General features: G+C 35.6%; 1 pseudogene; it reads right to left on the reverse strand.

The window, feature by feature from the left end:
• Positions 1-2081: 2081 nt before the first annotated feature.
• Positions 2082-5940, reverse strand: LOC126719412 (stemmadenine O-acetyltransferase-like; annotated as a pseudogene).
• Between the last annotated feature and the right edge of the window lie 19207 nt (positions 5941-25147).

Here is a 25147-nt window from a genome sequence, read left to right on the forward strand (position 1 = left end):
ACCTCACTGGTCACCCCACAAAACAATGCATTCAAGGCCCTACTATTGAAATTTGCCGCTATGATTGTTGCATCATCCCAATTCACCAGTGCTTCCTTTGCCTTAATCCAGCCAACTTCAACAACTTGCTATACCTGTTCACCTAGAGCCTATAAAAAAACTTTTATACGAACTTTCTAGTACGCATAATTAGTGCCATCAAATAAAGGAAGTATAATAAGAGAATGTCCCCTAGCCATGACAAATAGGGGTCAGTGGATCACACACAAAGATTAAAACCTAATCAGAGTGTGCCTACTTTGATACCATTTATTGGGAAATTTAGACCTCGGTTGATAAAATTAACAAGTTTTAAACCCAAGTTATTAATTAGATTTATTATGAATAAACCTTGTTAAACAAACAAACATCAATATCATGTCAATATCATGCACATAAAAAATTAAATAAGACAAGATATGATGACTTAGGAAAACTAATGAAACAAACTAGTTTCGCAGTAAAAAACCTGGGGGGAAACCTTCTCATAAAGCAATCTACTATAGTAAAGAGAAGTTTCAGATCTAGTACAAAACATTTGTCTCTAGACTCTACAATCCTCGTAGATAAACTTACAATAGAAAACTTCTACCGCTTCAGAACCTCTGAACTCTTCAATATATGAACGCCACCCTTTTTGAACGGATCCCAGTACGTGACTAACCAATGATGCATGACTTCTAGTACATAATTAACTCACCAACTTGAAGAAGATGTTGGCTGCAAAGTTCTTTACTTCATCAACAATGAAGATCAAGAAGCACTTGGTTGCAAAACCCTAAAGCGCAAAAGACACAATAACTTCTTTCAAAGACAATAAGGCATCGATTAGCTTTTGCATGTGTTCTCCTTGTATTATCTTATGTGATAGCTTTTAAAATAAACCTTATATATGTCTAGGATTGTGAGAAAAGCAAGCCCAAACATACATTCATAGATTAGATGAAAATCAACTTGAAAAACTGAACTTCATAAATCTCGATAGATAGCCATCTATCGAGCTAGCTGTCGAGCCATGGGTTTCAGCAGCTTTTAAATCTCAATAGATGCTAGCTATCAAGTTTTAAATTCCTGTACTTTCTGACTTGATTCTTAGATAGACTTGCATGACTTTAACACTTAACCTTAAAAACTTGTTTCTTGAAGTATTAAACACATTCCAATTACAAGTAAAGTACGTTTTGTCAAAGGATTAGCTAATTACATAAAATAGTGACATATGTTCCTATCATTGAATCACATATGTTCTAACCGAAGTCCCGTTCTGACGGGCTTTCTTGAGCAAGACTTATTTCTTCATTTCATACCACTTGAATGTGTTTGTGAACACACTTAAAGTAAGGCTCAAATACATATAAACTTTGTTTTGACTTGGATACGTCAATTCATAAAAATATGACCTACATTGTTTACAAATCTAAAAAATAGTCTTGGAAAAATAAATAATTCTTTTAATATTCTTAAAATAAAAGAAACATAAGAATTACATATTTTCAAAAATCTTATTAGATTCCTAATCAAACCAGCTACTCCTCCTTGTGAGGTGTGGAAAGCGAACAAATTTGAATTCTCAACAATGGATACTTTGTATTCTAGTATATATTAAAATTGTTGGTGTTGGTGACCAGTAGAAGTAATATGGCCACAATAAACTCATCGGTATTGATGACTTTTCCTTTAGTTGAGAATTAGTTAAATGATAAACATTTTTACAAATATTAAAATTAGGAGAATGACACTTACACACATACTCAAAAAATAGCTTATAAAAAAAAAAAAAAAAAACACACACATACACATAAAAAATGAGAGAGAGGGAGAGAGAAAAAGAGTTTGTCCCAAAATCACACTGCAAACTGATTCTCATACAGTCATACGGATACCAACCCAAAGAAGAAACTAAAACCCTAGCAGTTTCACCAATTTATTACAAATAACATTACATGATGATATAATTGGAATACTTTTAACAAAACATGGAAGCTTTAGACTTCCTTTATTTTAGTTCACGATGGAAACTAACGAAGAAACTACTGAACAATTTTGCATGCAGTGTCAGCCATTCAGTTTACGCATGCAGCATGCTTATACATTAACATGTTAAGAATTTAAGGTTGTGGTGGAAGCATATGCAAGGAGCTCTGTGTCACTTTCAAATTTAGCCATGTCTTCCTCTTTCAAGTTAACCCGTGCCTCTATTCCATCCCTACTTTTGGTGTCTAAAAATACAACAACGTTCTTGAAAGGCGAGCTAATCCGACCAATCCACATGGGATTTCCCCAACCAAAGTCCATTTCATATATAGGGAACCTACACAAGCTTGTGAAATTGAATGGAACTACATCTTGTTTCAGGACTTTTTCACTTGCGTCTTTGAGAAAGTCCAAGTGTTGAGTGTGGCCCTGTAATTTTTTCACATACTCATTGTCTATCTTTCTTATTGCGGCTCTCAGTTTGCCCACAAGGCCATATCTCTCTTCACTTGACAGAATGACTGTTGCAACCTGGAAGATGTTTCCAAAATAATTTCCAAACAACGGGGGATCCATCCTCGTCCGTAAATTCACTGCAAAAAGCACTAAGTTGAGCTTCTTATGCCCACAGTTTTCTTGTGTAGCAGCTACATATCGGCTCCATAAAAAGGCTGACAAGGCCTCAACACGGCTGGGGTGTAATGGGCATTCTAAGTCTGAGCTTTCTGCATATTTTTCCTTTAGAGCCTCTATTGTAGCAGAGCTAAACACAAACCTCTTTAATACGAGCTTCTCTTGTATCATACTAGTTTCTGGTTGTAACCCAGATAAGGTACCTGTAGGCGGGAAGAGAGTTGATGCTAGAAATTGTGGATAAATATCAGTCTCGCCTCACGCTGTGGCTGCCCAAGTTTTCGTAAACATGATAAAGGATGTGCCATCAGCAATCTTGTGGGAAATGCATGCACCAATGGCAGTACCAAGGACGGAGCTATTCTTGGACCTAGGGGGCAATGGCCCCGCAGATTTTCAAAAAAAAAATTTTAGTATATATATAATATATTATTTTTAGCAATTTGTTTCAATAAATTACACTTTGCTCCCTTAACAATATTATTGATATTTTTAAATGCTATAAAAAAAATATTAGCCCACCAATAAAAATTAAGCCCAAACAACACCAAAAAAAAAAAAAAAAAAAAAAATCAGATCCGGTTCTAATTAGATATCTACCTAACCTAGGAGTAGGAAACACCCAACTTACCTCACACGTATGATAAAAGGGAAAAAAAGAAGGGGGATTTCTAAACCATTCCAAAAAAAAAAAAAAAAAACAAAAAGAGAAAACCTAACTTATGGCACACAGAGGAGAGGAAATCGACAGCGGCAGAAGCAAAGGTAGTTAGCCAGTCAGGGATAGGGATGCAGAGCGGCTGGGGCCTGGGAGCCTGGGTGTTGGGACGGAGAGACTTGAGACTCAAAACTCAAAAGACATATTCTAGAAAGAGTTAAAAAAGAGGTAAATAAAAACTGAACCAAGACCCATCTTTCATCTTTGTCTTTAGCCTTCTTTTATAATTGAAAAAGTTACATCTGATCTGACAAACACAACTAAACACGCAACAGGCAACAAGCCATTGATATTTTGTAATTTTTTTTGGTTGAAGTTTTGTCTTTTAGCAAGAGTGAATAACCTGTGTTTTGTAATTTTTTTAGTGTTTTTGTCTTTTAGTTAGTGTCTTTTAAAACATTAAAGTTGGATAAATAATTAAAGAGATTATTTGTAACTTTAAAATTTATTGGTTAATTGTTGAATGTTTGTGTGCATAGTATTTGTCTATTGTGTGTAATGATTGTAGATTATTGACCATATAATAACATAATAATTTCAAATTATATTTTATTTGTAGATTATGAAAAAGTCAACTACCATATTTGATTTTTTCAAAAGAAAAGTTTCAAATGATTTAGAAGCTAATACTAGTGGTGCAATATTGCCAACCACTAATGTTGAGGAAAATCCTAATGTCCCAATTGAGGAAAATCTCGACGTCCCAATTGAGGAAAATCCTGATGAACCTGTTGAGGAAAATCTTAATGTCCCTATTGAGCAAAATTCTCAAACAAAATTTCAAAAGGTTGATATGAGTTCGTTGCAATTAGAACTTGATCTTGGATTGCATAGACAAATAATTTTGTATATTTTTCTTTGTTGATGGTTTATTAAATGAATATTTATTTAGAGTTTCAAATTTTTTTTCGTTTATATTTCTGTCCCCTAACTCCAAGTCATGGCTCCGTCCCTATTACCACAAGTGAAGTAGTTGACTTGAACAGCAAAGGTTAAGTTGTGTGTGCCATCAATATCACACGGAAGAAATTTCTTGAACTCGGCCGGATTTGGATTTGTAACAATATCTGAAAGCTCGCACTTGACTTGGGCTTCGCGAAACAACACCCCTTCATCATTGCAGTCCACGTTAATATTGTCTTTAACGCGGCCAGCTAAAGGATAGTAACGCGTTAAGACGTCTGACAATGATTGCTTGAGGACACTAGAGAATGATTTGGTAATATCAGTACTGATTTTGAAGTATCATTCTTTGTGTAGAAGAAGATAAATGAAGCATATACCGGAGGGAATATTTGTTCGAGAAAGGAAAGCTGATAATAGTGAAGATGGGTGGGAGTTGGTGAAGTTGGTTTGATATTCTCATTGGAGATTACTTCCACTTCAACCCTCATTTTCTCCTACCAAAGTAAGTTCAAACTACTTTGAACAGGTGCTTCTATGAATGGTGCTTATGCTAATGGCGGCATCTCTCTACGTATATATAAAACTTCTGCAAATGTGCTTGACCAAGTTGGTTTGATAAGACGCACATGGGCAAGTTATTGACCACTTCATTTCAAATGTAATGAAATTATCTTGTAAAAAATAAACCTGCGAATGTACTTGGTTTGGTTCACATCTAGGTCAGTGACTATCCGATTGGACGAAAAGACCTGAACAGCTTTAATATGTACACTTCATCTATGACGTGTAATTAGATATTGAGTAAATTAAAGGAATCTTGTTTAAAAGATAAAATAACATCAATGAACTTACACAGATAGCCCTTCCAAGTTTAACTAATATTGGGTTTTCAGAATATCATTTGTCTGCCATGGTAAGAACCCTTCGTGGCATGAACATGTTATGAAATCAGAACTGGAGCAACTCAAACAACAGGGAGTGTTCGTAACCATCAAAGCTGCCCCTATGATCTTACCATCTTGTATTAAAGACAGCCCATTTTGCCTCAAAAAATCCCTACCACCAGCACAGCGTACACAAAATCAATGACTCGGCAAAACTTACATACTCCTGCTTTGGACTCTCACAAATGGGATAAGCCTCATGGTAGCGAAGAAATAAGTAAGTTTTTTTTGCCAATGACCATTTTTTTTTTTTTTTTTTGGAGAAAGTTTAACCAGGAATCAAGATTCAAAGTATATATAAAAAAACAAAAGTCAAGATTCAAAGTTCAAACTTACGGCAAAATTAATCACGCCAAAATTGGGGGAGATTTGAACATGTGCGCAACTGATAAATTGATAATTAAGTATCTTCCCCAAATCTCTCTCTTAAACACATACATCAATACTTTCTTTTTCTATGGTATTAGAACATTGGTAGTAGCTTCCCTCAATTTACTTCATATTTTAAAATAAGAACTTACTTTTTCTCTTTTAGCTAACTACTTCTTCTTTTCACCTACATCACATTTTATACTCAAAACACTATTTCATTTAAATTTTTTTTTTTTTATTCCTCTCATCTCAGTTTTCAAAACACTCACTTTTCTCTATAACAATCACCAAGTCTCAAAAATAATAAACTTACATACTCCTGCTTTGGACTCTCACAAATGGGATAGGCCCCATGGTAGCAGTTCTATGGCGGCCTACTTTCTTTGTGAGAAATTGAAGAAATAAGTAAGTTTTTTTGCCAATGGCCTTTTTTTTTTTTTTTTTTTTTTTTTTGTTGAGAAAGTTTTCCCAAGAATCAAGATTCAAAGTTTATATAAAAAAATAAAAGTCAAGATTCAAAGTTCAAACTTACGGCAAAATTAATCACGCCAAAATTGGGGGAGATTTGAATGTGTACACAACTAATAAATTGAGAAATATCTTCCCCAAATCTCTCTCTAACACATACATCAATACTTTCTTTTTCCATGGTATTAGAACATTGGTAGCAGCTTCCCTCAATTTACTTCATATTTTAAAATAAGAACCTACTTTTTCTCTTTTAGCTAACTACTTCTTTTCACCCACATCACATTTTATACTCTAAACATTATTTCATTCAAATATTATTTTTTATTTTTATTTTTTTATTTATTATTCTTCTCACTTTTCAAAACACCCACTTTTCTCTATAATAATCACCAAGTCTCAAAAATAATAAACAAATGTTTAGAAAATAAACAATATATGCTCCCTAAGAACATTTGCAGCAGTGTAGGTAAAATGCTATAATGTTATATTTTACCTACACTAATACTAAAATGGTGCTCCAGCAGTGGAGCTATATCCATTTTTTTTAGCTCAACATGAACAGTGCACATCTATCTATAGATGTGCACTGTTCATGAGAGCTAAAAATAAAAACATTATTTTATTCCAGCTTTTTATTAAAAAAATGCCTCTCTCTCTCTCTCTCATTCACTCTCACCGTGCCTCTCTCTCTCTCTCTCTCATTCACTCTCATCTCATCTCTCTCAATCTTAACTCTCTCAACTCCAGTATCTTTCTCAACGTTGTGCTCCAGCCTCGTGGATTGAAGTGGCTTCCCTCACCTCCACTCCGCCGCTGGGTCATGGTTATGCTCCGGTGTGCGTTGGTATCAGGGTTGAGATCGGTATGTGGTTTCGACGTTTTCGGCGTTTGGGTTACTGGATTTCAGGGGTCACGGTGGAGATGGTGGTGGTGGTGGGTCGTTTTGCTGGTGGTGGGTTGTATCGGCGTGGGTTCAATTTGTGATTTGTGGCTATAGGTTCGATTTGGGTTGGTTTTTTTATTTTTATTTTTTTTTCCTGCTGTGGACTGGTGGCCGGTGATGGTGATTGTGGATTTGTGGGTTCGATTTGGGTTGGGTTTTTTATTTTTTTATTTTTTTTCCTGCTGTGGACTGGTGGCCGGTGGTGGTGGTGGTGGTTGTGGGTGTGGTTGATGGTAGAGGTGGTTGTGGATTTGTGGGTTCGATTTGGGTTGGTGGTTTTTTTTTTTTTTTTTTTTTTTTTTTTTTTTTTTTTTTTTTTTTCCTGCTGTGGACTGGTGGTCGGTGGTGGTGGTGGTTGTGCGTGTGGCTGATGGTAGAGGTGGTTGTGGATGGTGCTGTGGAGGTTTTTTTTGGGTAGTAGGATATATTATTTTATTGTAGTGATTATATTATTTTATTGTGATATTTATATTATTTTATTGTGTTGAAAGCTAAAATAGATCCACTACTGCAGCATGTATGTAGATAAAATAGATAAAGTGACTTTTTATGTAGCTAAAAAACTAAAAATTTAGATCCACTGCTGTCGATGCTCTAAAGATCTAGAGATCAACTATAGTTAAAACCTTTACTAGGAAGGAACTAGGTAAGCTAATGTAGTAGTTTTTTGGATGTGTTTTTGGTTTTGGTTATTCGTATTAACCCAAAAAGACAAGTTGATCAGAAATGCTTCAATGTTTGAGTAGAGGGAGTTCCAGGCAAGTAGAACACTTCTCTCTCATAATTGTTTAGTAACATGTTAAACCAATTTGGTTTGCAATTTTTGGAACTGAACTGTCTATAAAGAGTACCAAATTAGATTTAGGTTTGGTTCAAAGTTGAACTAGTCAAATTGATTCAATTTTTAAAACCATGCCTGTTAGGTGACTTGTGAGACCCATCACGTGGCACTCACGAATCCTACATACATTTCCTCAAATTTTTGTTATGTAGGATTAATATGTGCCTCGTGTCAAGTCCCAATAGACAACTATTAATTGACACTCTCCCATGTTTATTTAATTACTTTATGAAGTAAATTTTATTACATTTGAAATAAGGAGATCAACTTGCACATGTATGTACACGCACATCTTATCCAAATGATGAATTCATTTGTAGAAGCTCTCTATATTTGTAGCAAGGTAGATACCATGCACCATTTGCATAAGAATTCTTCACCTAATGATATTGCTGATATTCACATGCATGCAGTCAAGTCATGCACAACTTATCCAAATGATGCATTGCTCTTATCGGCCACTTGAAACATCTCCACAGCGGCGATACGCTTTCCTTCCTCTTCCTTCATTTGCCTATGGCAGTAATTGGTCATCTCCTTTGCCCGAAAGGAGGCTTGAACAGTCTGCCAACGAAAGAGACAAGGATTAGAGAAAGAGGATAAAGAAAACATATTGGGGAAAAAAGGAAAGGACATACCGTAGCGAGGTATCTTTTAAGACTGAGGAAGACCTCATGTCTCCTCATGCCTCGCAACTCAGCCATATCCTCGAGGAGTAACAGAGCCTGCTCCACCACATCTACAACGTAGCCGGCTGTTCCTCCTTGGAAATTGTGGATGGAGGCATTGGCAAGGAAAGGTTTCCCGTTTAGCATTGGGGCAGGGAACCAAGCCAGAGGCCCTATCTGGAGGTCGCTTCTCTTCTCGACGCTTCTCTGCCCCGTTTTAGCTTGTTTAAATGCCCTTTGAGCCTCATTCTCACAGGGGGGAAGGGTTTGTCCAGCTCCCATCACTTCCTTCCTTTTTTGCTCTATTTTCCTCTTCAGGTCAGTCGTTTGGGAGGGTAAAGCATATGGAGGAGTGGGAGGATTGGTATGAGTCACCTTCCTAGGTGCATCCCTCCCAGGTTGGGACTCTATCAAATCCAGCAGACTAGACTTAGGTTTGCGCTGAATACCCATCTCGTCGATTATTGGTGAGAATGGTGGGCCGAGATTAGGGACTGAAGTTTTCGGGGACAAGGCTTGGTTGAAAACTTCAAATTCATCCTCAGAATCAACTACTTCTACCACTTCTTCCTCTTCTGTGTTGATGAGGCGAGATGAAGTAGCTGCTTCGGTTGTTTGCTGTGGTGACGAGGCTTCCACTTTTGGTATACCTTCAAAGATGGGAGCTGCGGCTTGTACGCCCTTTGGTTTTGGACCAGGAAGAAGGAAACTTGGTGCGGCTACACTGATCCTTTGTAGGCGCGGGTCGTTCGCCTTAATAACGCACTTAAGCGCACGGAAAGTCTTAGAAATTGGGGTGTAGCCCAATATCAGGTGAACGACTTTAAGCTAACTGTTAGAATGGATGAAGACCTCGGCCTTTAAGATTTTATCTAAACTCTCCCGATTTACGAGACCGAAGTTAGGGACAACAGAGTGTGGGTTTACGAGATCATCAAGAAAGCCAGGAAGATAACATTAGCGAAATATAAGTCAAAAGAAACCTTAAATACCTACATAAATCAAGGAAAAAGAAAAGTGAAACAACTTTGAAATTGCGAATTTGAGCCTAAGGTCCTACCTGGTTCGCCCTCCCTCGTCGAACAAGAAAGGCCATCGTGCTAGTCCCTTGATATAATCAGGAAGTCTTTGTTTAAACCTTTATTGGAGTCAGGGAGACATTGGATCGACCTAACCTCGGGGTACCTAGACCTAAGGTAATACCCCTGCTCGGTGAGGTGTTGGAGGTTGTAGATCCAGTTGACATCGTGGTGAGTCAACCCTAGACCCATTTTTTCATTAAGGGCATTTACACACCCTAGTATTTTGAACATATTGGGGGCACATTGGGTAGGGGCTAACCTATGGGCCCTAAGGTAGTCTCTGGTGACAACACCCATGGGAATCCTCATCCCTCCTTCTATGAAGGCAATCATGGGGATAACTACCTCTCCCTCTTTCCTATTTGTGTGCCATTGTCCCTCTTCGCAGTACCTAGTGCCTGCTCGTGGAGGTATCCTATATGTCGCCCTAAAATTTGCCATCCCCTCCTCAGAATCTACTAAGCAGGTGCGGCTATTGGTATGCTTAGGAAGATGGAAGGAGGAGGATGTAAGCCTGATAGAGTTGTGTATAGTGTTATCATTGACCGTCTATGCATGGATGGGCTACTGATTGAGGGTTTGAGTCTATTATTAGAAATGATTGGCAAAGCGTAAAGGCATTTCCATGGATGTTGTTTCTTATAATTCTTTGATTCATGGGCTGCTCAATTCACATCAGAGTGTAGAAGTATCGAGTTTTTTTGAAGTGGAGTGTGGGGAAGTTGTACCGAAATTACAAACTATTTGTGTATATACTGGTTACTGATATGCTTTGTACAGAACGGTTCATTAGTGAACAAAGATGTGTGATTGAATTGATGATTCAAAGAGGTGTGGAGCCCGATGTAGTCACTTACAGTATAATCATGGATGGGTTCTGTATGCGCAATCAATGGACTAGGCAAGAAAAGTATATGATTTGATGCTTGAGAGGGCTTGTTATCCTGATGCTAGATGCTATAACATCCTCATCAAAGGTTATTGCAGGTGTATGGTAAGAGGTTGGTTCCTGATACTGTTACAACACTCTTATCTGTGGCGTGTGTTCCCTTGGGAATCTTAATGCTGCACAAGAGCTTCTTAATGAGATGCAAACTCATGGACAACTTCCAGATATCTTTACTTTACATTGTTGGATTCACTATGCAAAAACCAAAATTTTGTTGAGGCAATGAATTTTTTTGTACAAATGGAAAGTCATAGGATCCTAGGGTGGATATTGACATTGTGATTTACCATATCCTTATTGATGGTATGTGTGAAGCTGGGAAACTCAAACTTGCAAGGGAAATATTTTCTAGTCTCTCTGACAAAGGATTACAACCTAATGTTAGTACGTTTACTACAATGATAGATGGACTTTGTAATGAAGGGTTATTGGATGAAGCAAGTAACTTAAAAGAATGGATGAGACTTGATGCTTTCCAAATGATTGCTCTTATATACAATTATTAGAAGATTTCTAAGAAAAAATGATATATCAAGGGCTATGGAACTTTTTCATGTGATGGCTAAGAGGGGCTTTTCAGCAGACTCTTACACTAGAAGCATGTTAGTTGATTTCCTGTCTGTTGATGGGCTACACCCTTCTTCTCGTGAAAAGATTCAGAATTGTGTGAAGGTTATACTAGGTATTCAATGTGAACATTGTGAAGTGAAGATTCACAGTGAAAAATCTGACAAAGGCAGCAATCTTTATGTAGTAAGACTAATTTATGATTAAGTAGTATGCTACATCAATACTATGACTCATGTTTCTTGTGTGAATTAAAAGGTTACATGCCAAAAACATGTTTCTTATGTTATATAGCAGGGTTTTTTTTTTTTTTTTTTTTTTTTTTTTTTTTTTTTTTTTTTTTAACTCCCTAGAATTGTGTGTTAGCAATGTACTGTGAATAATATTAATAAGGACTTCATCTTAAACAATTAAGGATATCTTAAAAGGAAAGCATCTGGCAGTGTCTTGCAAATCGTCTAAATGAAAAATGATCATAAACATAGCGAACAAAATATAAGCATCAATGATCAATTATCAAATTAATTGTGGTAGAATGAGGTTCAAGAAGCAATTAGATATTGACTCACCTATAGTTGCAGATGTGCGCGCACACACATACACACAATAAATTACACTACAATCAAAGAATAAATATTTGTGCAATCTGGAAGACATATAGAAATAGCACTATCTGGATCCTGGAAGGTGTTCCTCATTGTGTGTTGTGGACCATGTGGTGCATCTGGCATGAGAGAAATGCTAGAATTTTTGAGTGATATGAGCAGTCTATCCTAGAAGTGAAGATGCGATATTTTTGAACTTTGTTGAGTAGATAATGGCTACAAGAGCATATCACTTAGAATTTATTTGAGTTTATGGATCATTGTAATCTTAGAACCTAAATGTGTTATGCATTTAGTATACGCCTGTATACATGATGTTTAAGTTTCCTTTTCAATTAAACTTATTACTTATCACAGGAAAAAAAAAATAATAATTCTACACACGGTTGAAACTCTTTTAACCGTAAGACACTACATCAAACCTTGGTTTATGATGTTATAAGTTTATAAGTTTTTAATTGATCAAAGTTGTTGCTATACTAATACATAGCGTTCATGTAACAATGCTATAGTTTCTTTCACTGTTATCAAGTGAAGGATATTATTTTTTGTAATGACTGTTTAAACCTGTTTAAGTTCCTTTTAATTTTTTACTTTTTGCACAGCATTATACAAAAGATATTGTTTTTGGTAGCTTTTATGTCAAATGTGTGACAAAAAGCTAAAAGCTAGCTGATTTAAAAAAAAGCTAATTGTAGTTGTTATTATTATTAATTTTTTTTTTAAAATAAAGATAATACATAAAGCACAAAATGAAAAGTTAAAAGCTAAATGCTTTTACCAAATAGATAGGCCTTTGGTTGCTCCATCCCTAACATGGAACTTCATATGTGCTGTGGAATAAATCTTTTGGTTTTCTTTGATCTTGCGATCAAATTGTTATGGTACTGGATCTTTAAATTGTGCAAACTGAGATAATGCATGCTTTGGTTGAGATTATTATTATTTTCATTTTCATTTTTAAATAAAGATAAGACATAAAGCACAAAATGAAAAGTTAAAGGCTAAATGCTTCTACCAAATAGATTGGCCTTTGGTTGCTCCATCCCTAACATGGAACTTCATATGTGCTGTTTAATAAATCTTTTGGTTTTCTTTGATCTTGCAATTAAATTGTTATGGTACTAGATCTTCAAATTGTGGAAACTGAGATAAGGAATGCTTTGGTTGAGCTTGACATTTTAATGTGGACTTGTTTATAATTACCCCCATTTTTTGGTGTAGGAAACATGAACCTTATCTACCTGGGCTTGGATGTGCAACAAGAGCAGAGAAATCCCACTCTTCTTTGGTAGATTGTTCAGGAAAGAACATAATGGTGAGAAGTTAATGTGGTCTTATTATGTGGGCAGTAAGAGGGTATAATGGCATGCATTTGACAGAAAAACTTCCAAGGAATGCTGCTTCTTTTGTTTGGACTGCTGCCTTAGGTAGGATCTCAACTATGGATAACCTCATCAAGATAACATTACTATAGCTGATTAGTATTGCATTTGCAATTCTAACTGCAATCACTGAACCATCTATTGCTCCATCATTTTGTGGAACGAGTTTTTTGGAGTGCTGTTCCACTTTGCATCTTGTGCACTAAATAGGGAGAGGAATAATCAAAATTTTCAAGGAGTTGAGTCTATACAAACTAAATTCGTGAAGTTTTGTATAATCGGAAGATGACTACTTTTGGCAGCATCCCTTGTTCTTCTTTTTTAAATTTTTTTGGTGAAATCGCTATAATTGTTTGTGGAGCCAAGTAGTGTGTTGTTATGATTTTTATGTAATATATCTTTCACATCATACAGTCCCTGTTTACAGGGAGGACATTTGTTAACTTTATATTTTGGTTTTGTACGATTACTCACTGTATATGAGCAGAGATATTTTAAATTCATGCAATATTTTCCTTCTAATTTTAATTATTTTGATTCCTTAAAATTAATTTCTTGGAGTTGGTGATTTGGGGTTTTAGTCAATGTAGGATCTTGTGGTAGATTGGAGAATTTGGGGTTGGCTTTGGAAATGTGTATAAGGTAATTGCCAATAATTGCTTTTCTAGCTGAGAAGCTGAGGATACATCTTTTAAAAGAAAAAGGACAAGAAATCTTCATGTTTTTCCTCAGTTATTTAATAGTTTGATCTTGTAAATCTATACTCTCATAGTATCTTTTCTCTTTTAGACAGGAAACTTCTGCCAATTAACTTGCAGGCATTGCTTTCTTTAGATGCCCCTCTGATCAATGCCTTGCTTTACTGTTTTGTTCTTGTCATGTGCATCCTTTGCTTCCCATGATGTGTTTGTTTCCCGTGATGTGTTTGTGGTCTATCTTTGTAGCGTTGATTCCCGGTTTCATATTGTCCAATCAACCAGCTATTCACTTATTCTTTTACGGTTATTCTAAGATATAAAGATGTTATTCATGTTGTTATGTGTGTTTTGTTAATTTGTTGCATACGTAAGGGTAAGTCCTTATATACGATTTTACTTTCATTTTCATGCATCTTAGATATAACATTAAGGAATTTTTTGTGCTGTTGTTACTCATATGTTTTCCCATTCATACTTAACTGGATTTCCAAAAAATAAAAAGCTAAATAAAAACTGCTGAACTATATGTTTTTCCTTAATGCTGCATGAAGCAGCTTAAGCAAAAGGAGTCCTCAAAGCTTTTACTCAGCAGTCCTTGAAGAAAGAAGAGCCATAGTTTCTTCTTCTGGAATTTCTACACTTCGGTAAGCTCTGTTTCTTACGAATGAGTTGTTCTGATTCCTTGAAATTAATTATGGAAGATGCTAACCAAAAATCACTACACAGGTTCAAATTAGCCACACATTTTTTGGCACATCAAAGAATATAGCAACTTCAATTATGTCCTGCTATGACCTGTCACACTTCATCTTTGGTGTCATCAACAACAGATGAAACCTCACTCATGACCAGGGCTGCCCTTCACAAGAGATAACTGGAACTTTGGAGACCGAGGGCTGATTTTGGTTCCTCTCATGATTATGACTCAGGATCATGGTTCATTATTTATGGCATTGGGTTTACAGCTGCTTATCCCTTTTTCATGGTTTTGTACCATTTTTTCCAAGATGTTCATATTATATAGCTCATTGTAGTGTGTATGAGAAATGTTTGCACTTTACTATACTTGTAATCAGAAATGATCTGCTTTATGCTTGTAACCATTTTCAAGAAGATTTAAATTCATTGCCAATTTATTTTCAAGCCAAATTAAGAACAAGATACACAAAAGTTAATACCAAGCAGCAAATGAGCTTAGTTGATTTGATTTAAATGTTCTTTTACTGTTTAATGTGGTTTCAAACTTCCTCCTACCAAGACATGGCAGCATGGCTTGGTACTGATATAATATACAGTATATTAAAAACGTTTTACCTACAATATATATTGGCAACAACTTCGACTTCCAAATTGCCTCCAAAGAATTTTGGATCTATTATCCTGCTTAGGGGTATCAAAAGGACCTATATTATTGAGTTTGATTTGTCCTTCCAACATTGGGTGCCAAGAAATGAACATGGAGCAAAGGCACCGCTAGCAGATTTCTCTAGAATTGAATTGTTTTTCAAGTGAATGATTGGGAATAAACAAATTCCAAAATGTTGGATTTTACTTATAAATCTAGAGGACCTAATTCTCAATTTTCATGGTCTCCACAAATTCATTACCTTGAGCAAAAAAAAAAAAAAAAAAAAAACTCAATTCGTTAAGAGCTCTGTAGTTTCGTGGTACTGTTCGGTTCTTTACAGGAGAATCTACCTTCAAATTTTCCCTCTACACTTATTGTAAGGAAATAAGGAAACCCAAGTTAAAAGAGCTCAGTTTCACGCTAATGGGACGAAAGAGGCGACGGTCATTAGAAAAAATAGCACTAAATTGACTTTGCCATTGCCTGAGGGGAGGAAAGGTGTAGGCTTTCACATCCTACTTCTTCCGGTCTTCCACTGTTCATATGGACGGAAATATATTTGGGTATGGAATGGTCCAAAAGAGGAAAACAGGAATGGGCAATCTCACATTCATCTATTCTTGTGATTCTTATGGTTGAATAAAAGCATCTGTTAAGCCGTAACTTGTTATCATTTTGTAACATTTCAAGAATCAACTAGATTGGAAGCCTTTGCTATGACTAAAACGCCATACAAAAGAATCCTATCATGTGAATTTAGTACAAGTATAATGATATTTACTGTTAAGTCCCTACCTTATGTTATTTTCTAACATTTTGTTTTCATAAATTCATATTTGTTTGTCTATTTATATAAATAAATAAAAACTTCTTGTTGAAAAGTCTCTTATATGTGGATAATTAATATATAAAGCCCTTTTGAAAAATATTATCTCTTTTGTTCAATCCCAATCTATATGATTATGAACCGAAAATACAGATGAATTTCATACTAAGAATTTATATGTTCTACTCAATTTAGATATAACCTAACATGTTCACATATAGCCTTAAAAACGAGTATTACTGGTTGGCACCATGAATGTTTTATGCATGATAAATTAATTTAAATAAACCTCTCAAGTTGAAGGATAATAAAAGAAATTGTGATATAACAAAGGTTTAACTGAGAGTAATTATTATATAAAATGTTCTATATATCCAATTCAATGTATATACTTTATATATTCACCAACTTGCGTACTTATTTTTATGAAAATGGTAAATCCAAAAGACCAGATTTTTATTTTTTTTTACTAGGGATAGTCTAGTCGAGAGCTTTTCCTCATGTGTAATAGGAAGAATGTAAAGGTGAAATGATAAAAAATATAATTAAATGAATTTACTATTATACCCTTGTTACATAAAAAAAAAATTAAAAATTTGTAATTAAAGTTAATTAATAGTTTAGATGCAATAAACATTTTCAATTCACTTTTCCTCTTTGTATGAGAGGAATTTTTGGTTGGCCTAGGTGGATCAACTTATTTTTCCCCTTTGTTTATCCTTTTTCGTTTCCGCTACACTAAAAAAAAAAAAAAAAAAAAAAAAAAAAAAAAAAAATTCTCATTTTCTATCTTTTTCCTTTTGTACTCAACCAAACAATCTATAAACCTTGTAAACAAGAGATTTAACCTGAAAACTACACTTCCCATGATTTCCCTTTTCCACCACCAAATAAAGAAAAACTTCTCATTTTCTATTATTTCTCTTTAGCATTCAACCAAACGGACTCTAAACTTTATGTATGTATTTAATTAATTATACTTTGAAGCCATTAGCTTATGCCCGTCTTTTACGCTTAAATTTAAGAAAAAAAATATATTGTTTTGGAAAAAGAGAGAGAAAGATTGACTTGAGTTAGGCCAATTTCCGTTTGGAGGAATGAGCAACACAAATTCCAGATAAAAATGCTCCTATCCCATGCTTAACATTTCTACAATAACATTTTGGAAGTATCATGAAACTTGAAGTTTGATACAAAACTTTTGAAAAAAATAATTTACTAATACCAATTCACATTTTCATGAAATATAATTAGATATTTCAAGTTTCTCGTCTTGTATACTTACTTATTTATAGGATTTTATTTATTTATCAGGCTTTTCATTTTTAGTATATTTAAAACTTCCTTTTAAAGTGTTTAAATCTTATTTGAAATATTTAAAGAACACATAGTACATAATATGTTTTATCAAAAAATTTATTAGGGTATTGTAGCTCAACTTGTTGGTATTATATTTTCCCTCAAAAAAAAAAAAAAAAAACTTGTTTGTATTTCTTGTATTTATATTTATACTTATTATTTCTTAACCTATATATGCCATTAGAACCATCATTAACACGACCTATAGAGTTCTGCCATTGCCAAGGTCATAACTAAATAATTTGAATTGCAAAGTTTGGAACTCAATAATCGTCTAGTCTCATTCACGAGGATCCCTCTCCCACTTGTTTTGAAGTAAAATATTCGCAACTCACAAGTAGTAAGGTTTTGTCTGACAATTTGGGATATTGGCAACTTGAAGAGTTTGGTGATAAAAACATTTGGAGATATATATATATATATGTATAAAGAAGAAGAAGGGCTTCTCCAAGCGCAGGTCACCTCAATAGAAGGTGCTTTGCTCCCCCCATAAATGAGTGGCCTAAAATTTCCACAACCAAAGAAAAAATAATTTTGTTAAAAACCAATCCATTAAACTACACTATGATTATTTTGAAGAAGGAAAAATGGGTAAACAATAATTAAAAGAAGAAATCCTAGAAGTTCGACTCTGGACTCATGATAGTCATACTCATTATTCATTTGGAATATGACTGTTTTAAGAATTCAAAACTTAGAACTAACCCACTAAACTACACTATGATTACTTAGAAGAAAGAAGGTATCTCAAACAATGGAAGGAGATAAGATGCCATTACACTGAATTATCAGCTAAGACATGTCATGGCTTGTAAGAGGGAAGGTAAACTTTTGGAGGGGCTATGGAATTGGTGGAGGAAATAACAAATGAAGGATAGGCTAAAATGGTGTTGTTTTGTGAATAATAGATAAAAAAGTGAAAAATAAACTACAATGAGAAAATTTTGGGTCGAGCTGAGTAATAACAGTTTAGGTATATTCATTTAATTTTATTTCAAACTCAAGTCGAATCTAAGCTTCTTTAAAAAAAAAAAAAAAAAATCGAATCCAAGCTCATTACTAAATAAAAATTATATGTTTAAACTTGGTTTATTTCTTTATCTAATAGGCATATGCCTCACATTATGAGATCACACAATAAATTATTAAAATTAAAAAGTTATATATATATATATATATATGGAAAATTAAAGTTATTAAGTTAATTATACTCAATATGAAACTCTATTATCAATGTTAATTACAATAAATTTAAAGTATTTTATTTGATTAAAAGCTTTTAAAATAAATTAAATTACATAAATTTTAAGTCTGTCCTTCAAGTTTTTACCAATTGGATATCCTCTCTAATTCTTAAAAAAAAAAAAGAAAGAAAGAAGAAGAAGAGTAGATTTCCTTTTTTTTTTTTTTTTTTCCTTTTCATTTTTTTACTTTATGACATATGGCATATTATGAGTATATTAATATTAGAAAACTATAGCTTGATCCTAAGTGAAACTTTAACGCGCGTTAAGGTTTTAATAATTTTAAAAATCTTACTCAGATTAAGATTCTTGTATCAAAAGTTTCCCGAAATTCAGTAGCTTTGTTATTTCTTTTATATTATTTCAGCAACTTAATATAAATTTTTAGTTTTGAAAAAAATTTGGTCTTATACACAAGCTGTCTTTGCTCCATAACTTAAAAGTATTTTATTGTAGGTTTTAATTAACTTAAATGATAAAGTCTCTTATGATCAAATAAAAGATCTAAGATTTGAACCCTACATATATAAAAACCAATTGATGTCTTTTTTTTTTTTTTTTTTTTTTTTTTTTTTTTGAGAGAGATAATTACAACATGCTGCTAACCCCGCAGCTCGAACCCTTTCTCCCCTAGACCCCCAAGCACTTTATGCATGGGGAGGTGCCAATTCAGCTACAAGGCCTTTGGCAACCAATTGATGTCTTGACTTAATGGAGAAAATGAATTATTATGGAGTATGAAAGTTCAAAAACGTGTACAAAAACACTTTTGAACGTTTAGACCCCCAAAAACCAATTTAATCAATACAAGCAATATGTTAAACAACTAGTGTGCGGAAACTTAACATATGCTATATCATAGAATTGATTAAACAACTATCTAAGCCACATCAAAATAAACCACAGCAGATTAATGTAAAGGCAGAGATAGAGAGGAAGGAAGATGCAAACACAGCGATAACACCAGATATGTTATCGAAGAGGAAACCGAAGACCTCGGCGAAAAACCTCTCCGCCGCCCTCCAAGCGGTAATCAATCCACTAGAAAATACAGTTGGGATACAAGGACAGCAATAGACCCTCCAAGCCTAATCTACCCAATGCACCTAAGCCCTCCAAGCTTCTTGCTCCAACGAGGTTGCGCCGAACCTTTTTCTTTTCTAGCTTTCCGGATTCCGCTACTACACCGTAGCATCAACCAATGAATATTGACTCCTTCCTAACTGCTTCCCAGAACTCCAAACGACTGTCTCACTGAGATGATAATGGTGAGAACCAGGTTTGGTATAATGGCCTCTCAAGGATTTGACAATGGAGAGGAAGAGAGTGAGGGATTTTGATGAGACTCTAAGGTAGAGATTGTGGGTAAAACAATCTGGTTTTTCTTTAGGGTTTCTCTCTCAAAATTCTCTCTGGAACCTCTCTTTCAATCGTGGGTTAAAAGGGTATTTATACTGAAGAGGAGTGGAATGCGAAACGTCAGGTTTTTCCAAAACAGGGGTGGCTCGCGGCTTGACCTCGCGGCTTGACTAAGTCGCGAGTTCCAGTCGCGAGTTAACCGTATGGCCAGTTGTCCTGTTTTGTCCTGTAGTGCTCCAGCTAGCATGACTGTTCATCTTCCAGCATGCTTGGCACGTGTGCAGATTCTGGCGGGTTGAAGCCGCGAGTCCAGCCGCGAGTCCCAGCCGCGACACTCTGTTTTCTTGCACACTCTTGAGCAATCTTCACACTATCTCACTCACTACCCTTACAACAATCCCACCTAAATACAGGGTTACTAAATGCTGAATTACAAGCAAATTTGGCACGGAATAAAGCCAATTAGATGGTTAAATAAATTCAACCTTACAGAGTATACACCATAGGTTAAAGTTGTATTGTATCTATAAAACAAGTATATTATTCTTTAATATTAATTATAATTAAAATATTTAATTTAATTTATACATTGTTATTTTATTTTATTTTATTTTATTAATGTGTATCACACATGCATAATAGAACCCATGAAACTTGTCTATAAAAGCAGCCTATTCCTAGCATTTATTAGAGTGCTAAGGAGTTTTTCCATGATATTAGTATGGGGTTATCACTGTGCCTCTTCGTGTCTATGCGCTTGCTCTTCTTCTTGCCAATGTTTCATTTTTTAAATAGCTGCTCCTCTTTTTCAACTCAGCCTTTATGCAATGATTTTGAGCGTTCAACCTTGTTGCAATTCAAGGAAAGCATTGTTATTAATATGAGTGTGTCTACTGATCCTTTTGCTTATCCAAAGGTTTCATCGTGGAACTCTAGGAAAACAAATTGTTGGGTTAAGATAGCTTGACCCTGGTTAATTAATTCAATTACCCAAATTGATTAATTACGTTCAATTGCATCCAAATGTGAAGGCACCAACAAATCACCAGAAATATTAAATGCAACGAAAAATAAATTAGACACGGTGATTTGATGACAAATGAGAAAAACCTCGCAAGACAAAAACCTCACCAGGTAATTTTAAGGTCACTACTTCCAAAAATCCACTAATCAATAATCAAACGATTACAAGTATAAGGAATCCTACCAACTACCCTTGGCCTATCTCGAAATATCAACCTATAGTTGAACCTTGCTCCGATACCCAATTAGACTTGATCTTGTAATAACATTCTTTTCCTTGATGCACAAACCTCTAATTTGTGACTAACCCTTTGCATGGATCCCAAGTACGTGACTAACTCCAGCAACTTGAACAGGTGTTGTTGGCTGCAAAGTTCTTCACTTCATTAATAATGAAAATTTTGAAGCACTCAGTTACAATACCCTATGGCGTACAAACGCAGTAGCTTCACATAGAGAAAATAAGTCCCTTGGGCTCTATTTCTGTGTGTGACAGCTTTTAAAATAAACCTTATATATGTCTAAGGTTGTGAGAAAAGAAACCCCAAACAAATATGCAAGGTTGGACTGAATTTCAGCTCTGGAAATTCTGAAATTGTAATTCTCGATAGATCGAGTTGCTGTCGAGCTATCTATCGAGCTTCACATTAAGTCTCGATAGCAAGCATCTGTTGAGCTATTTGTCGAGACTTAATGAACAATTTTTCTTCACTTGTTTTTTGAACCAATCTTTATGTCTTTAATAATTGACTTGAGCAAGAAGTTTCTTGAAGTACTAAACCTATCTTAGATCTACCTAATTACAAGTAAAGTCCATTTTGTCAAAGGATTAGCCAATTACAACAAAATATAACCCTAACAATCTCCCCCTTTGGCAATTCGTTACAAAACCACAAAAAATAATTATGAGAGAAGTCTAACACAACTATCCCATAATATACAGAAGTACATAAGTCTAACCTTAACACGAACTCTTGAAAAACTTTGCAAGAAGAGAGATCATGGCATGGTAGACTTGCAACCTGTCTTAACTGAAACACTTAAACAAGATTCATCAAGGTATCAAGTGTGAAACATAGACAAGTTGTATACAAGAAGAAACATGTGTATAAAGATAGAAAAGAAACAAAACATGTGAGACAAAGGTGAAGAAAAACATACATCATCTCATATATATATATATCAAAGATTACAATGTATGTAAAAAGTGGTCACAAGGCCATGGTACATGTACTGAGAAATACAGCAAAACCTTACTACATCCCTCAAAAACACTCAGAGCTACTCTTGCCCTATCTAGTATATCCTATGCTAGCTCTCCCCCTGACACCTAGTCTACTCTCATCTACAAAATTGCTCCCCCCCCCCTTTTTGTCACAAGTGACAAAGGGTGTATCATTGAGAGGTCGTCATCTCATTATCATACTTCGAGCCAAAAGCATCATCATCATCATCTCCACCACCCAAAGAAAAGAACTTCTCAGCATGCTCCGATGACGGCGAGGGTGCAAAACCACCAAGCCAAGACTGGCGGTGAGCAATGCAACTGATTTTGGTGTTCATTTGAGACATCTCATCGGATAAATGTTCCAAATGAGTACTAAAATTAGCATGCATGTGCTGAAGCTACTCCATGATGTCTGCAAGGGAGACAACGACCCGAGGTGAGGAAGAAGGGGCAAAGGAGGAAAAGGGTCGAGAGGAGGGGGCTGTAGGATTAGCTGGGGCTGCATTTGAAGGCTCCACTCGCGACCGCTTTGCAGCAAGCTGCGCTGCACTCCGCCAAATAGACTCCTTGCTAATGGCACCCATCATATAGAAATGAGGAGAGTGAGAGATGATAATGTGCATGTGTGTAAGGATACACGTGATAGCAGAAGGAAAGATAAGCTTGTCACGTGTAGCCGTGTCATGATAGTAGTCTATGATAGACTCTATCATATGTGAAGGAAAGTCTATAGAAAGACCTTCCATAAAAGAAAGAAGAAAATGAGCACGAGGCTCAGTGATGGTGTTATATTGTGACCGTGGAGTGAGAACAAAGGTCATCACCATATTAAAGAATCTTGGTCCCTTAGTGAACTCAGTTGTGGAGAAATTAAGCGTACCTCCCCACAACATGGCCTTTTCACAGAAGAGTGAGGCCAACTCATCTCTAGAGATGGAAGTGAGACAAGAATTAGTAGGATAATCTAGACGATCCACCTTAGGGACATGTAGTACCTCAGAAATGAAGTCCAAGGTAACTACGATATGTGTACTATAGAATACTGCAGTAAACTGAGGCATAGAGGTATCGATGGCCTACATATTGGAGTAAAACTCCTTTCTGAACATGTTGGGACAACTCGGGGGTTTCTCACAAAGAAAATCCCATCCCCGAAAGCGAATAGCATTGGGTAGAGGAGTGTTTGGAAAGTCAAACAGATGACCTGGCATTTTGAATGAATTGCCCGATCAGAAAAATTCTCCGAGAAGTCAGCTTGTGCCTTCTCATCACTAAACCGGATAGATCCAAGAGAAAAATAAGAAGAAGAGGAACCATGACGATTCGGATTTTTAGAGGGGACAGACTTTTTAGGTGCCATGACAAGGAGACTAAACAAAAGAGATAGAGAGAAGAACAGAAACACAACAGAAACGTTTAGGTGTAGGAAAGAAGGAACAAGAATGTGCAATGTGTCGGGAAGGTTTTGCGACAAAGGCTGAGATTGTAGAAATAAGCCCAAAACTCCCCTTAGGTTCGTTAAATTTGTTAGTTATTTGGAGAGCCAAGCCCAAAATTCGCAATGTGAAGTACACAAAGGCTAATGGTGCTTTAAGGAAAAAGAAACCAACATAAAAATGAAAACACAAGAAAGTGCAGAAACTATAAATTCATAAGTCAGAAATTTTGGCCCGTAGTCACCAAGAGGAAGAAATGGAGCGAGGTCCCGATCAAGAGAGGGAGAGTTCCCTTATATCAGTATTTTCACCTCCAGGCCTTCAAATCACCTATACACTAGGTAGCTGACTGGGCTTTTATGTCAACGTTTTGGGTTTTTTGGTAGGGAAAACGTTTCTTTTTCTCTTGTGGGCTGGTGATGCATATTTATATCAAGCTTTAAAGGATGCTTATGACCAGTTTTTAGGTCGGAGGAAGGCCTTGGACCTTTCAGATGCTATTTCTATGACTTGGTGTATTATGTTTTATGCTTAGGGAAATGTTTGGTTGCTTTTTGCATGATTTTGGAAACAAAATTGTTTCCTTTTCATAGTTGCTGTCTCTGGTCTTTGTAGGCCTTGGAAAACTACATTTGGGTTGCTGAGTGTGCTAGGCTACTCAGGATTTTTCTTAGAGTTAGTTGTGCCTAGGTGTGGAAAATGGAGCTGGGTTGAAAATTAGGGAAACAGTCACCCAGAGCATAGAGCCAAATCTGGGGTAGAAATTTCTGACACTAGACCTCCTTCATGGGCCCTAGATGCCCCCAGCGTCCCTAGCCCACTTGGTGGCACACACGGGCTGGGACTATGTAAAAAGTCCAATGGGAACTAACCCACACCCACCAAAACCATTCCTACTCAATTCCCCAACCATTCACATGGGCTTAGGCCATGCAATAGAATAGAATACATTGATAAAATACATTAGTCAAACCTGCTAAGCAATTGGGCTTAGTCATTCTGTCAAACCATAAAATTTGTCGCGAAAATGGATTAACACAATGCATGAACATTTAATGTGCAAAAAATAAAAAGCATCATGGGTAGAAGCCCAATCCAACCTAACAACACTCACATTGTTTAAATAAGCACACAATCCTAGAATGCATGAAACAATGTTAAAATGAGCATAAAATGCAATGCATAAGCATAGGATATCATATTAACAAAAACCTACCCAAAATTTTGACAAAATCACAAAAATCCCAAAATTTTTCCCAAAACCAAAACCTAGGTCACAAAATGCATGAAAGATGAAGAAAAAGAGAGAATAGGGAGACTTACCAACAAATTAAGACTTGGATAAGGCCGAAAATGGAGAGGGAAGAGTGATTTTAGAGAGTGTGAGAAGTTTAGGTCATGAGATGAGAGAGGGAGATTAAAATATTTGAAATGGTTCAAAACTGAGTCAGACCTCAAAGTATATATAGAAAACACAAATCAATAGATCGAGGAGGTATCAAGCTTCTATCGAGAACAAAAGCTTGATA

Source organism: Quercus robur, chromosome 3 (genome assembly GCF_932294415.1).
Source record: "Quercus robur chromosome 3, dhQueRobu3.1, whole genome shotgun sequence".
Classification (NCBI taxonomy): Eukaryota; Viridiplantae; Streptophyta; class Magnoliopsida; order Fagales; family Fagaceae; genus Quercus; species Quercus robur.